This window comes from Tasmannia lanceolata, unplaced genomic scaffold (genome assembly GCF_043159265.1).
Source record: "Tasmannia lanceolata isolate RefF3 unplaced genomic scaffold, GAP_Taslan_0.1 ptg000044l, whole genome shotgun sequence".
NCBI classification, from domain to species: Eukaryota; Viridiplantae; Streptophyta; class Magnoliopsida; order Canellales; family Winteraceae; genus Tasmannia; species Tasmannia lanceolata.
This window is the reverse complement of record NW_027518721.1, coordinates 21,424,888-21,431,151: the sequence shown is the minus strand read 5'-3', so window position 1 is coordinate 21,431,151 and position 6,264 is coordinate 21,424,888. Positions and strand designations below refer to the sequence as shown.

The 6,264-nt window shown below is 44.3% G+C and overlaps 1 pseudogene; it reads left to right on the top strand.

Moving 5' to 3' along the window:
* Nucleotides 1-4,645: 4,645 nt before the first annotated feature.
* On the top strand, nucleotides 4,646-5,357 carry LOC143863419 (uncharacterized; annotated as a pseudogene).
* The last annotated feature ends 907 nt before the right edge of the window (nucleotides 5,358-6,264 follow it).

Sequence of the window (6,264 nt, the reverse complement as noted above, 5' to 3'; positions counted from 1 at the left end):
GATTTGGTAGGAGAGGAGATGGGGTTTAGGATAGTGAAGAGTGTTTGAAAAGGGGTGGTAAATTGGGGTTGGGATTTAATGGGATTTGGTCGGATTCCGGCAAGGATGGCCGGAATCAATGGAGGTGGGTTTAGAACGGTGGTGGGTTTTGGGGTAGAAATGTAGGTCTAGGAGTTATGAGAAAGAAATGAAGATATGGGTGGTTTGGCCCTTTAATGGAGGCGAAGGTGTGGCGGGGGAGATTGGATCGGATTTAATGGAGGTTGTGTGGCTGATGGTGGGTTTGATGGAGATGGGCTTTGGGTGGTCGGAACCGGCCGGATTCCGGCCAGGATTGCAGAAATGGTCGAAATGGGTTTGGGTAATGGGTTTGAGGCTGGATTCCGGCAAGGATGGCCGGAGCAGATGGGGTTTAAGAAGAGGGTTTTGGTGTGGCTTTGACGGAGGTGGCCGGACGGAGTTGCAGAGAAGGTGGAGATGCGGAGATGGTAGTGGTGGAGATGGAGTGGAAATGGGGGTAAGGATTAGGGATCTGTGAAGAAGGAGGTGGAGATGGTCTGATGGTGGCAGAGGTCAGCAATGGAGGTTCCTTGCTGGGATTCCGGCAAACCCACCGGAAAATCCGTCGGTGGTTGATCGAAGGAGATGATGGAGGAGGTGGGTGGTGGAAGAAGGGAGGGCTTGCCGGATTTGCAGAGGTGGGTTGAGATAGAGATGGGTTTAGGGGAAAAAGATCGGCCGGATTTGGGTTTTGGGTTAAAAGGGGTTCGGTGGTAAAAATAGAAGAAGAAGAAGAAGAAGAAGAAGAAGAAAAAAGGGTGGTGCTGCTCGGCTGGGGGAGATGGGGGTCGCCGGCCGGAGATTAGGGGTTTGCCGGAGAAGATGGGGAGAAGGAAAAAGAGAAAAAAGAAGAAGAAAGGTTCAGGCCTTTCTCTGCGAAAATTTTCTTTACGAGAATGGGTTTTGCTCTTTTAAATACAAGGGAAAATGATATATTCATACCCCCCTTTTCCTCCGAGACAGCCCCTCTAATGTATTTTTCATACCCTTCAACCAGCAGGGGGGTGCCCAAGAAGAAAAACAGAAATGATATATTTGCTACCCCCAAACCTTCCCGGACACCCCCCTTGGCAAATTTAGGACAACTACCATTCTATAAGAGGCGGCCCAAGCAGAAAACAGGGGGAAAAAATTTGCAAAAATATCTTCTTTGAAAAAATGATCTCAACCGTTAAAATCACCTTTTCGTTCAATGGCTGAGATCAAAAGAAACATAACCAACTAAGATTCCCTCTAACTAATCCTAGTCCTAATCACTCACTAACCTAGCTTAGGGCTTAATGGTGACTTGGAGAAGAAGAAAAGCATCTTCGCAAATTACGAAATTGCCCTGGTTCAGGATAATACACCCCTCAATTAAGTTGTACACTAATCTGCATACCCCTATATCTCCCCGGACAGCCCGCCATGGCTAATTTGAACTGGTTTTTGAGATTCCAGCACAACCCCTTTTCTGGCTAAATCGCCACTCTTCTGAACTTGCCCCACGACACTGTCTTAGCTTGTTTGCTAGGCAAACGGGCTCGGATCGCGATGAAATTTTACAGGGACCTTGGTGGGACCCTAAGCTAACCTAGGGCACAATTTGGGACCTTAGAACACTAATTTATTAGGACAATTATTTAAAACAAGACATGAAAGGGTTCGGTCAAAATGGGGTGTCTACAGTAACCCACATTCGAAGGTCAATCACCCAAAAAAATGGAGATTGGTAAGCCTAAATTTAGATTCCAGAATCTTTATCTCCCATGGAAAATGGTTGGTGACCCTTTTTTTGGTTGGTAACCCACCTTCGAAGGTCAATCACCCAAAAAATGGGAGGTTCGTAACTCGAAATTTCAATTCCAGAAGCTTTATGTAGACTGGAAAATTGTTGGTGACCCATTTTTAGATTGATAACCCACTTTCCAAGGTCAATCACCCAAAAAAATGGGACGTTGGTAAGCCTAAATTCGATTCCAGAACCTTTATCTCCCCTGGAAAATGGTTGGTGACCCTTTTTTGAGTTGGTAACCCACTTTCCAAGGTCAATCACCCAAAACAATGGGAGGTTAGTAAGCCTAAATTTCAATTCCAGTAGCTTTACTCCCCTGGAAAATGGTTGGTAACCTTTTTTCGGTCGATCACCCACTTTCGAATATTGGTAACCTCGTTTTAAGGGAGTCGATAACCTGGATTTTGAATTCCAGTAGCTTTATTAACCAAGGGAATGTGTTGATAACCTCACTTCCGATTGGTTGATGACCTATTTTGGGGGAGTCGATAACCTGGATTTTGGATTCCAGTAGCTTTATCAACCAAGGGAATGGGTTGATGATCCAATTTTGTGTGTTGATAACCTCACTTCTGATTGGTTGATGACCTATTTTGGGGGAGTCGATAACCTGGATTTTAAATTCCAGTAGCTTTATCAACCAAGGGAATGGGTTGATGATCCAATTTTGTGTGTTGATAACCTCACTTCCGATTGGTTGATGACCTATTTTGGGGGAGTCGATAACCTGGATTTTGAATTCCAGTAGCTTTATCAACCAAGGGAATGGGTTGATGATCCAATTTTGTGTGTTGATAACCTCACTTCCGATTGGTTGATGACCTATTTTGGGGGAGTCGATAACCTGGATTTTGAATTCCAGTAGCTTTATCAACCAAGGGAATGGGTAGATGATCCCATTTTGTATGTTGATAACCTCACTTCCGATTGGTTGATGACCTATTTGGAGGGAGTTGATAACCTGAATTCCAACATCAAGTAGCTTTATCATCCTAGGGAATTGGTTGATAATCCTATTGTTTGTGCTGGTAATCCAATTCTGACTGTTGATAAGTCCCTTTTCATGGTCTAGATGTAGGAGAGCGAGAACTAAATAGAGAACAAATAGCATATCTATATCCAAAAAAATTGTTTATGTATTGATGTTCTAATTACAACCATTCTTTACAAAATAACAAAAAAGAAGTCATCACAATATCTAAGAACATTCAAAAAATTCAATTACACCCTTACATAAAGAAGGGAGCTTGACAAGGTACGCCCGACCTACTGAGTATGGGTGCAGAAGGCCCAATAGCAGTTTGGTCAACTTGTTGTCTTACCATGGGTGGTTCTTTGCAACTTCTTCTATTGTGGCCAAGTTGTTGACATTGGGTGCATTTGTAATGTAATCCACCTTTCAATTTGCGAGCAGTTCTTCTCGTACGCGGCCTTCCCGGTGGTCGCTTTGCAATCGGCGGTAATATTATCATATGCATCAAAATCTGTGATGCCAATGGCTGCCATGGCATGTCCACACGGGAGTCCAAATGTTTGGAATGCACGCCAACTGCACGTGCGAAGTTCCAAGTTTACGCCATCTTGTAGACATCCCATTTTGACCGAACCCTAATAGAGTCGTTAGGATAGAAACCCTGTGAAACGAATGTTTTAATATCCCAAATTTGTTCCCAAGCTAGGTTAGGGTCCCGCTAAAATTCCCTATAAAATTTCGTTCGGATCCGAGCTCGTTTGCCTAGCGAACGAGCTAAGGCAGTGTCATGGTGCAAGTTTAGAGGGGGGAGGGGTGAAATACGTCATTTCCCATGTGAAGGAGGGCATTCTTGGCAATTTTATATTGCTTCCTTCGCAAGCAATCGTCATTGGCCACTGGATCAAATCAGAGGGTTAAGAGCATGTAAAGAGAAAATAATTTATGCCCCATTTCTTACCCGAGCCCCCCCCCCCTTTTTGTAGTATAAAAGAATATTCAAATACACTAAAAGGGGGGCTGTCCACGAAATATTGGGGGTGAGAATTTATCATTTCCCTTTAAATACTAAAACAAATTAGGGTTGGGAAGGGAGGCTCCTCATTTTGGGCGAGAATCACAGAGAAAGAGGGAGAGAGAGTCGCCTCCACCTCTGGCCTCGTCCCCGGCAAGCCAGCCACCGGCCAGCCGCCACCATCTGTTCCCACCTCCTCCAACCATCCTCATCTTCCACCCCCATCTTCATCTTCTTTGCCATTGAAACCCACCTCCCATCACAGCCACCAACCCCCACCGCCATCTTCACCATCTCCATCGTCTCCACCCCTAGCAGCCACCATCTCCATCAACCCAGAGACCAGGGATAAAAGAGGCTTCATCTTCCTTTTTTTCTCATCGGAAAAATAGAGACGTGGAGAGGAGAGAGAGAGAGAGAGAGAGAGAGAGAGAGGGTTTGGGGATTTTCTGCTTCTTCTTCTTCTTCTTCCAACCACCACCGGCCGCCATTAAATCCGGCAAGTCCCACCGAAACCTCTATCCCCAACCACCTCCATCTCTACCCAATCCGAGCTCCATCATCATCCACCTTACTCTCCATCTCCTTCAAACCCCTTTTTTTTCTCATTTACCCATTAAACCCATTTCCCTACCAAACCCATTCCCAACACCACCACCTCACTTCCACAACCACCATCACCTCCATCAAAACCCACGTCACCTGCATTTTTTTGTTAAACCCATTTGGATAACCCACAGCCGAAACCCATCAAATCCGACCATCTCAACCCATTTCTGCAACTCCGGCCGGCCACCTCCATGGAATCCGGTCAAAACCACCAATACATCCTCTCTTCTTCTTCCCAAACCCTAATCTCCATACGAAACGCAGACCCCCAATCTCAATGTCTCTCCAACCTCATCCTTCCTCCTCTGCATCTTCTGCCCTCGGTGCACCTAATGAAGGATTGGAGGTTTCTTCTTCTGGATTGGTTGGGGCAAACGATCTGTTGATTGTAGGTCCGGGTGTTCTTGGTCGAATGGTAGCAGAGAAATGGAGAGAGGAACATCCAGGTTGCCAAATTTTTGGACAAACAATGACCGCAGATCATCATGATGAATTGATCAAAGTTGGGATCAACCCATGTCTAAGGGGATTGAAAGCAATTCATCAATTTCCTTATGTTATTTTTTGTGCTCCTCCATCCCAAAGTGTAGACTATCCTGGTGATGTCAGGATGGCTGCATCAAACTGGAATGGTGAAGGTTCTCTCTTATTTACATCAAGCACTGTTGTATACGATTGCAATGACAATGGATTATGTGATGAGGACTCACCAATTTTTCCGATTGGGAGAAGCCCTCGAACTAATGTTCTTTTAAAAGCAGAAAATGCAGTGCTGGAGTTTGGCGGTTGTGTTCTTAGATTGGCAGGGCTTTATGTCAGATAGAGGTGCCCATGTTTATTGGTTGGAGAAAGGGATTGTTGGCTTTCGTCCGGATCACATACTCAATTTGATTCACTACGAGAAATTGCAGAGAAGGAGAGTCCCTTGAAGCTGATCTTGAAGCCAAGGTGTAGACACCCCATTTTGACCGGACCCTAATTCTCAAAATCGAATAAAATTTCGGAGCCCAATCTCAAAATTTCCACAAAACCGAGCCCTGAGTGTGAAAGAACTTAAAAACAAATACCCATTCTCAGAATATTGTTGAAGCCTTTGTGGAGCCCGAAAGTTCCTGAACCCATCAACACTCACCGTTCAATTACCTCTGATACCATTCCTCATGTCCCAAGATTTGAAAAAATCACGAATTACCCTTGAGTTTTGGCCATTATTTGCATCCTTAAGCTCTAAATACTTGACTGCAACCTTGCTTTAATATTTTAATTGATCTATCTTGTCTTTTAGTGTTTAAAAGACTACCCAAAGGTTATTCCCATTCCCAAGCTTGTCCTTGTAAAATTTCAGGTGAAATGGTTGAAAATTTGAGGAAAGGATGAGCCGAGTTTGTGCCATTATTGAAATTGGTGTGCTGATATCACTACCCTTGGTTCCAGGTAGAAATGGGATGATTTATCGGAATGGAGATGTTCATTAGATAAAGGGAGGGCAAACATATCACCTTTTATTCTCCCTTGCTCTGTACTTGTACCCACCCTATAGATTTAAAAAAGAGTAGTCATATTACATGAGGTAGGGGGCTGTCTGTTGAAAAGAAGGGGGGTATGAATGCATCTTTTCTCTTCTTAAAAAGAAAAAAAATTCGCAAAGAAGAGAAAGGGAGAGAGCGAGAGAGTTTTCCCCAAAATCCAAAACCCATTTTCTCTTTTCTAATTGTGATTTTCCTCTTACGATCATTTTCCGATCGTCTTCTCTGAGCGAATTTTGCCGGAACTTCGGCCAAACTCCGACGAAATTCCGGTCAGCCATGCATCTTCCTCATCTCAGGTATCATCCTC